At 42.4% G+C, this 9,488-nt stretch overlaps 1 long non-coding RNA gene across 1 annotated transcript in view; it reads right to left on the bottom strand.

Annotated features, from left to right (window-relative positions):
* Positions 1-9,086, bottom strand: part of LOC109299854 — an 18,220-nt gene extending 9,134 nt beyond the window's left edge. The window contains exons 1-2 of the long non-coding RNA XR_002098029.1: positions 9,074-9,086; positions 2,759-2,763 (exon numbers count right to left, since the gene is read on the bottom strand). This is a non-coding gene — a long non-coding RNA (uncharacterized LOC109299854). The remainder of the gene's footprint in view (positions 1-2,758; positions 2,764-9,073) is intronic.
* Between the last annotated feature and the right edge of the window lie 402 nt (positions 9,087-9,488).

Genomic DNA, 9,488 nt, shown 5'->3' with positions numbered 1-9,488 from the left:
AAGTGAGGTGGTGCAGGCTCCCACCCTGGGGGTTTTTAAGAGGAGGTTGGATGACCACCTTACTGGGGTCGTTTGACCCCAGTGCTCTATCCTGCCATGGCAGGGGGTCGGACTAGATGATCTGCTCAGTTCCCTTCCGACCCTAGAAACTATGAAACTATGAAAACTGTGAGTGAAGTGGAGGAGTTGTGGCAGCTGCTTCTCCTGTTTTCCTTATTGAGGGATTGCTTGGAGTTGGACTTTGTCTCACAGTAGGACACATTATTAAAACAAAAGAACCCCTGGAGTTTCCAGAATGTAATAGTAAAGGCTAGAGAAGGTACCTTTAATGTTAAACATCTATGAACCAATGGGTTGGTGCTAGGTAGGGTGTAGGGGAGGAGGAGCCCCATATTTGCATCCCAAGTGCTGGGATGACTATATACCACTGAACTGAACACTAACATCCCTTGAAATATTAAGCATCATCAAAGTCATGGCAGGAAAAAAATGTTGGTGGTCCTGGTAATTCCACCTTAGGACAAGCTGTCAACCCATAAGACAGAAGACAGTCCTGCCCGTATCAGGAAACCTATGCAAGAAGCCAAAGATGGACACAGAAAGTTACAATGTTGACCTAACTTTCCGGATCAGAAATATGGGGTCAACTTATACTGGGCCTTCATGCCTTCACTGAGGATGGAGCACCCAGGGTTGTGGACACATGCCACAGTGCCAAGCACAGAGGACAAGGCCAAGCTTTGCACTCAGCTGGCATGTCCCCTTCACCTGTGAGTGGCGCTCCCTGGGCTGTGCCAGGCAAGCACTAAGCCCAGCACTATTCGCAATGGATGGGGATAGGGCCAGGCTTGGCTCTCGTTTGGCAGAGCCCCATCCTCCGTGAGAGGCGCTGCCTGGGCTGTGCCAGCTGAGTGCTCAGCACAGCACCATCTGCCATGAATGGGGATGCCGAGCACTAAGCCTGGTCATGCCAGCTATGTGCCAAGCCCAGTGGTGCTTGTAGGGGATGGGGCTGGACTGATGTTCTTCAAATAGAGAACAGAAAAATTTATTGAACATTTCTGCTTCCCTTGCAGTTGTTTATCATTTGTTTGCCTTTATCCTACCAACTTTTATCACCCTTTTCAGTTGTTGATTCTTGTTCATGTCCAGTCTTCACGTTTTGAGGTTATCTCATTTTGGTTCCTCTTTTTCCCTCTTGCCCAGCTATACTTATGTATCTGATTATTTCATTTTGTTTTGTTTGATCTGTCAATAAATCAATGTATCCTGCATGACTGGAATGGCCTGAATCCTTGCTTATTGTTGCTGCTCCAGCCACCTGAGGTTTAGCTGTAGTTCAAATGTAACAGTCCAGCCAGGGAGTCCAGAATACAGAGGTGAATAATGGTATGAGGCACCTTAACTATGATTTGCAGTAGGCTCTATGAAGGCATATTTTGGCATAGTTTTGTTTGAAGCTAAATATTTCAAGATCTGAGTTTTGCCAAAAAGTAAACATTCTCATTGGGTAAAATAATTCCACTTGTTAGTTTGCTGAAAAACTATAGTAGTCAAAACTTAAATGAATTCTAAATGTGAATACTTCTTGCTTTACATCTCTCCAGCAGGTGAAGATATCACTATGAAAAGGCTTGCATGTGTGTAAAACTGGGTTTCTGAAACCTGTTCTTTCAAGTGCCCAACATTGACTTAGAATATCTTTTTAAAACACATTTAATCTACTCTACACAGTAGTGGATTCAACTTATGAAAGTTTAAATATACAAAGAATGCTTTCAAAGAGAAATTCACCTTTGTCTGCCTTTAGCTGATGCATGTAGAGCACTGTTTCCTGCAATGAATGAAACACACGTCTTTCCCCACTGAGGCAGTCAGTCATGTTTCACCTGTGGAGAAAAAAGTAATCAGTGGGCTTCTATTGAAAGCGATTACAGATTCATGCTGTTTGTTTGTATTTAATAGTCTTTGAGAAATATTCTGTGAATATCTAGAAACTGGTTGTCAGACAGTAGTTCAGATTTTAGGAAGAAAGTGTGCAATAAAAACTGGTGGTATACTTCATGCATACACCCAAAAAGTTAGATAGATAGATAGATAGATAGATAGATAGATAGATAGATAGAATGAACGAATGAAACATATAACATATTCCTGACAGAGGACATCATACCAATGATGAAATGTTCTATTAAAAAAAGAACCCCATAACTGTTCTGCAAGTCACAACATCCCACCCGAAAATTACTGAGATAGATCTAAATTCAGAAAGGATATGGAAGGGTGCCTTGAAACTAAAATAGTTAAGAATCACTGACCTATCTAGTCCCACTTGTGGGTGGTAAGAGCAAGACCTCACCTGCCGTGCCATTCTCTTTCCCTTCTCCCAACCCCTGGTCTGTACCTTCAGAAACAAGGATAGCCCCTGCTGCTAAGGCTGCTCTTGCAAGGTCTCACATACTGTTGACTCCTGCCTATGGTTCCTCCTGCCAGCCCCAGGAGCACAGAAGTACTGGGGTTGGAGGTAGGGGAGATCAGTCGAGCTGCAAAGTGAAGCTCTGTGCATTTGTCCTCCCACCTGTATCTAAGTGTACTCCAGGGAGCACAAGGCACAGGGGATGCCTGGGAACAAGGAAAGATGGGATTAAGTAGCAGCATCAGTGGCAAACCCAAGAGGAGCAGCTGCAGTACCTGGAACAGGCACAGAGTGCTGAGTGGGAGAGAAGAGTATTTATCTCCTCACACAGGGGGATCTCACAGCAACTTGCACCCTCTTCACCCTTTGGAAATCACTGTACTATAGAATATACAAAATAAATAATTGCATCAGTGGATAGCACTCTGATGTTAGTGTTTTGCTTTATCTCCTCCCCACCTCCCACAGCTTTTTCCTTCTCTTATTTTTCTTGTGACTGTATATAAGTATTTCTGTATTTTTTGGACTGTACGGTGAATGAAGGCAACCTCATCACAGATTCTTAGTATGCATGCTGTTCCAACCTTTAACAAAAGTAAAGTAGTCTACCTTTGGGGGCAGCCATAAAGGGATTGTTCATCTTGAGGATCACCATAAACCTGCCTTTTCCCTGACATTTTTGAGCTAGTGACTGCTGTCAAATTAACACTTTCCTTGTAAGTGAAGTCCCAACTGGGAATCATAGGTTTGTTTTGTGTCTCATTTAATTGATTGTGAGCTTTTTTTGCCAGCTGAAACATGGTGGTCATGTTAATGATTACTATTATACATCTCTTTTTTTTTTTCTGGAAGATTTTTTTTTAATTAACCAAATACCTTGAAACATCTGTTTCAACACTGATGAATCATTCAATGTAAATAATATCAAAATAGTTAACAAGGTGATATCATTTTGACAATTACATATACTACTAACATATCAAATATAATATTTAAATGATAAAGTAAAATGAAGCCTTTCTTTAATGAAAAATGAGCATGTAGGGTGTGTGTAGATGAAATGGGGGCTCTAAATTGAAGTGCTGGGTTTTTAAAAACACCATTTCAATTTAGGGTCCTTTAAATGCCTGCGTTGTGCACACATCCGATTTATCTGCCTCTCTGGTGGCAAGGAGGGGAAGGCGAGCTGCCACTGGGTGGAGCTGTCCCTGGGCTGCAGGGGCTGGTGCTTCCTTCCAGGGCAGCGGTGGCCTCCCCACAGTGGCACCCGCCCCCAGGCACCCAGCACACATGGTCCCGAGGGACACTGCAGCTACAGATGGAGCATCAGGCCCCCACACAGCTCAGGCAGGCTCCAGGGGGATGGAAAAAAAAGGTCAGGCTTGCCACTTTTCTTGGGTAGAGCCTGCCTTCCCTGGCTGCTGCCAGGCTGTCTGCAGGGCTTCCTGCAGAGCTCCTGAGCTGAATGGATCCCAGTGCTTCACAGCTGTAGGGCAGCAAACTAAATCTCCTCAGAGGAGATTTAAGACACATTACACTGCCAAATTTGCTATGGTGGCTGGAATTGCTGTGCAATACACTGCTAATGCATGCAAACACTGACACCTTTAAAGTGGTGCAAAAGCATTTAAGCTGCTTTAAAGTGTTGTGCACACCTGCCCCAATTTCACCCTCATTTTATCTACACATGGCCATAGATGTTAGTGGGATACAATAATAATCAAATACAATAAAGACACCAAAACCATTTTTCTACACTTTCCCATTTACATTTTTACTAGACCATATTTTGTGGAATGTTTCATCAGTATTTTCAGATGAAAAACTGTCCTGATGTTTTCTTTTGTTTTTTTTCTTGCCAGATTTATGTATATTGGTGCTGAGCTACTCTGCTGACTCGGTCCATTCAGTCAAAATCAATTAATCCTGGTGACATTTCTTTTAGGGATTCCAGGGGACTGTGGCTGATACTTTGGCTCTAACATTCTCTCCCCTACAATGTCTCCACATTTGAACATGAGTGATATTCTCTCTCAGTATGTGGATAACCAGTGCATGGGAATGGCACATATTCTTGCTAGCAATCTGGCCAAATATTTAGAGCTCAAAGGTTCTGCTTTTGCTTCTGCCACCACTGTGATTTTACTCACTAAACAATATGTATTCTTCTTACTTAATATGTATACTTATTACTTATTTCCATCAACCCAAATGGGTCATAGTTGAGGTGCAGATAGGCAACTATAAAAGGCTTGCCTTCAAATGCCTTTTTCCTGATCCCCTCACTTTTAATGCTTTATGCTTTCAAGGTCCCTGCAAATAGGTAGAGTTTTCAGTCTTCCCTTTACCAGGTGAATAGCAGAGGTGATAGGAATGTTTTTTGATGCTTAGTGAGAGCTCCTGAATTGTGTGATTTTTTTTTCTCCTTCTCCTTATGGTGGGGAGTTTATGATTCTTCTTTTTCATCCCTCTTATCTGAGGACATTAGAGGATTAATGGCTGTAGAATTCATTCCAATTTCTTTCCTCTTTGAGACAGTGGGTGGGTCATACTGCTGGCATGAAACTTCACAGATTTTCTTTTTCCCTTACAAGGAAAAAGGTGTTTCTGGAATACTGAAGCTTTTTAAGATAAATTATTTATTTTTGCAGAAATTAAAATTTTTCTATTAGGAATAATACAAATAAAATATTTCATTTTTAAAATCAGATTGTCTCAGAATGGTATGTTGAATACAATTGTTGTTATATTTCACCAAAATTAAATGCTTGGTATTAGGCCAGTTCAGGATAACCCTGTGCACCTGAACTGCTACAGTGCATGGATGTTGAAGTCTCAGGATAGGATTCTATTTCCCTTCAGGCCCTTGGTGGATTTTTGGATGTATACCTAGTGATTTTTGGCCCTCCCTCACATAAACATATACGCATAGGCCAGTATGCCCAAACTTTTTGCCCTGTGGGCTGGATTGGCAGTGTCTCGTACATCCATGGGCCAGATCCAGACACTATTCCTAATTTGGTCCCAGGTGGCATGACAGGCACCATCTAGCCATGGAGGGGGGGCAGGGGGGGACAGCGCAGCCCTGCAGGGGAAAGGAGCTAGACCTGGCCCTGCCAAAAGGAAAGGGGGGGGGTAGCCCAGCTCAGTGGGGGAGGGGTGCAGGGCTAGTCCCCAACCCATCCCCAGGGGAGAAAGAGGCATGACCCAATCCCAATAGGTTTGAAGGGGAGAAAGCAACCTGACCTGGATTCTGGTACTCATTAGTCAGAGGAAGCAGGGAGCAAACACCAGCACACATTGCTCGCAACAGCTTTATTCAGAATGGAGACAGCTTTGGGTGAGCTCCCTCACAGACACACAGCCCATGAAACTGTAGCAAAACCCCCAGTTTTTCTTTTTTAGCAAACCCCCCCAGTTTTTTTCCCCTTTAAAATGTATTCCCTCCCCTTTCCCAGCCATTTCTGACTTTTTCTCTACCTCTCTATCCCCTACAGATAAGTATAAGTGAGCTAAGACATAGGATAACCTTCAGCATTTTATTTTGGTAGCAAGTTGTATTTGTTTTGTTTTTTCTCCTCCTTTGTATTGTATAATTATTATGTTTTTGATTTTTACTGTTCTATATTACTGTTTTACTGATACTATATGATTTAGGCCTACATATGTAAGTTAGCATAAGTCATGTAAAGTTTCCATTTTGTTTGTCAAGTCTTCATCCTATCCCCAGGCCCTGCTAAGTAACCCATGACTCACACCTATCCCTCTTATGAAACTTGGTTTCTGAATGAATTGGGATGAATAAAGGGTGCTTGAGAGACAATGGCAGGAGGTCTAAAATAGCTCCCTCTGAATGACCAAACCATCAACACCTATACCTGGATCAAGGACCCAGCCATTGGAAACACCCTCAGCATTAAAAGAAACAAAAGATGAGGCAACCCACCATTGTGCCAAGGCTGCACATGCTCAGTAAGAACATCTGGAACCCTCTGGAACAGGACTGACATTGCATAGACAGGCCCTCCCCACAGGAGGTCAGAGTAGTCTGCCCCATAAAAAGGAGTAGTGAAGACTGACTCTTTGGGAATGCCATTTCTATCTGGACCAGACCAGCTCCATGTCACACCACCTATGCACCCCAGAGGCCCTGCCGGCGACCCCCCTCTGGACAACACTGAGCTGAAGGAGACCCCAACTGGCTATTGAGGACCCACTTTCAGCCTGGGATAGGTAGATATCACCTGCATATTTCCTCCTCCAATTTGGACTCTATCTCTCCTCTCAGACTTCAGTCCCTGCACCAAGCCTCTTTAACCCCCGCTGCCATTATTTGTGTGTGTGTGTGTGTGTCTGTGTATGTGTGTGCAAAGGAACCAATAAAATATTGTGCCACCATCTCCCCTGTTCAATAACACCACTGTCATTTGTAATCCTGAATCGAGTTGTGTTTTACTGAGGCCTGGTCCCTTCCCTATCTCAAATTCCAGTTTCTGTCTCTCTCTTGGCTCCAGTTATTTTCCAACCACTAAACAGACCACGATCATCCTAGTTCTGCATGTGTCAGCATTCCCCTAAGCAGAGATGGGCATGATTTTCCTGCAGCCTCATTTATCCTCTGCCTCTTAACTTATGCACCCTTCCTGGGACCCAGAAGGATGCATGGAGTAGGGTGGCATTCTTCTACAGCTGGAACCAACAGAGGGCTCTGCAACAGGTCACATTAGGGGAAAGGATCCCCTGCTTATATTGCCAATCATGAGCTTCCAGTAACTATTAAATGCAATGTGTGGTGGCTCAGCTTCAAGCAGAGCACTGAAGAATGCTTAACCTGTTGCATGGCGGTTGAAGAGATGCAGTTCAAATCCCGTGGGGAGAAGGATGCAAGAAAACCATATTTCAGGTTTTCTCATCAATTGGGAAGAAAACAAAACCCTGAACTTGCCTTTCAAATCAGAATAAAACCAGATAAATTAGAATTCCCAAAAGACAGGAGTTTTGATTTTTTGAGCACCTCTAGCATTGAGCCTAAGGTCATGGAAATGTGACAAAACCTCTAAGGCAACACGTCCCTTCTTGTTCTGCATCTAACACTAGAGCAGAAGGTGAAAATAGGTAGTTTCTCTTTTCTTTTAGTTATGTAGTTCAAGCTATGTATTGAACCATAAGGCAAATCCAATATTTCCCTACCCATATAATATGTGCCTTAACTAACACCTCTTTCCAATATTATATTGCAATGCTTGAAGAGAAAGTTGCATCCTGAAGTATTATTTTTAGTTTATTCTGTTCTGAGAGACTTATTTGAAAAAAATGTACATTTTCTCTGTAAAACATTTGACTATCACAGAACATTGAAAGACATTTATTTTAGTTAGTTCTTTTGTTTTAATTAAGCTCCTTGTTTTTCAACATATTGCTTGGTATAACCCTTCCCTCATTAAAAAGTAGACTATGCTCATAAAGCCAACCACTATTTTCTATAAACATATCATTAAATGATACAAATCTTCTTAATAATGGATCAAAACCCACCACATTTATGTCACTCTTTTCTATTAATTGTAATGATGTTGTAACATTTTGTTGCCAATAACAAATTTTATATAGCTCTGTTTATTGCTGTATCAAGGAAATATTTTAGCTTCCAAAAGAGATGCTTGAATTTGCTTGATTAGCTGTTCTAGTAAAATGAAGTCTAGAGGAAAAAAGGCCCCATATATTGTATGCAATTTGTTCTTACTTAATAAACTAATACTTGTTTATAGTTTATCCATTCTGGTTAGCATGATAATTGCCATATATATTAACAATATACGTAGATATAGATAAAAACATATATCAGACATTTAAGAAAAGAAAATAATATTATTTAATTTAGACTCCACAAAAGGAAGGGAAGAAAGGTATCATACCTGTATTGTATAGGCACTCTGGCCGAAGTAGTCAAAATGCCTTTAGTATTCTTGTTATTTATTTTATGTCTTTCATGTCTAAATATTTTGTTTCAGATTGCCCACTATCCCTGGACAGAACTTTAATTACCCAAGTACTATAATGTAGTCAGAGAATAGAAGAGAACATGGCTTTTTGACTATGGTAGAGTTACTTCAACAATGAATACAGTTTCATATGATAATGTAGGTGTATACCATATTTATTTGCATGCATACCACATGCACCTTTCCCCCCAGAATCAGCCTCCCTTCCCAAATTGGAGCACCTGTCTTAAGTGGGGAGGCTATTTTTTCTTCACTAGAATAGAAGCAGGGGTGATTGTCAACCATGAGAACACAGGGTCTGCTTGCTTCAAAATGACTGCTACTTCCCTTTGACCCTGAGAACACAAGGGATAGATTCCACTGTTACCTCTCTCATAGCTGGTATTGGCTGAGAACTATAGTTTGTGCCTAAAGCAGCAAGTAAGCTGCAGCAAACAGTCTGTATTATCTTGATAAGGTCTGTCATATGGAAACAACACTTCATTTACCAAAACGTATAAAAATAATAGGATTGTGAGAAAAAGCATCATTCTGCTTTGACGTCTGTTTCTACATTTCAATGGAACAGTGTATCATTTCAATTTTGTTTCATTTTGAAAGCAATGTTCTGTTTTGTTTTGTTGAAACTGTTTTGCTGTTTTGCTGTTTCACCCACCCAGTGCCAGGAAGATCAGTGTTGCTATTGGCCCCAGGTGGCAGCGCCAGCTTCCTGTCATCTGGCAGGCAGATCAGGGGCCTACATCCCTGGGAGGAGTCTGGCACAGCTCCTACAGCCCTCCCAGGGATGCAGATGAGCCCCTGATCTACTTGCCAGATCACAGGAGGCTTCTCCTGCCACCTGGAACAGTGCTCAGTGCAGCCAGCACCCAGCACTGGGAAGATCGGTGTTGCTGCTAGTCCCAGCCAGCAGCACCCATCTCCTCTCATCTGACAGGCAGATTGGGGGCTTGCCCACACCCCTGGTGGGAGTTCTGCAGGGGCTGTGCTGAAGTCCTCCCGGGGATGCGGACCCCCAATCTGCCAGCTGGATAACAGGAGGCAGGTGCTGCTGCCTAGGGCCAGTAGCAGTA

Source organism: Gavialis gangeticus, unplaced genomic scaffold (genome assembly GCF_001723915.1).
Source record: "Gavialis gangeticus isolate Ggan-Ray unplaced genomic scaffold, GavGan_comp1, whole genome shotgun sequence".
NCBI classification, from domain to species: domain Eukaryota; kingdom Metazoa; phylum Chordata; order Crocodylia; family Gavialidae; genus Gavialis; species Gavialis gangeticus.
This window is presented reverse-complemented; position numbering and strand designations above follow the sequence as displayed.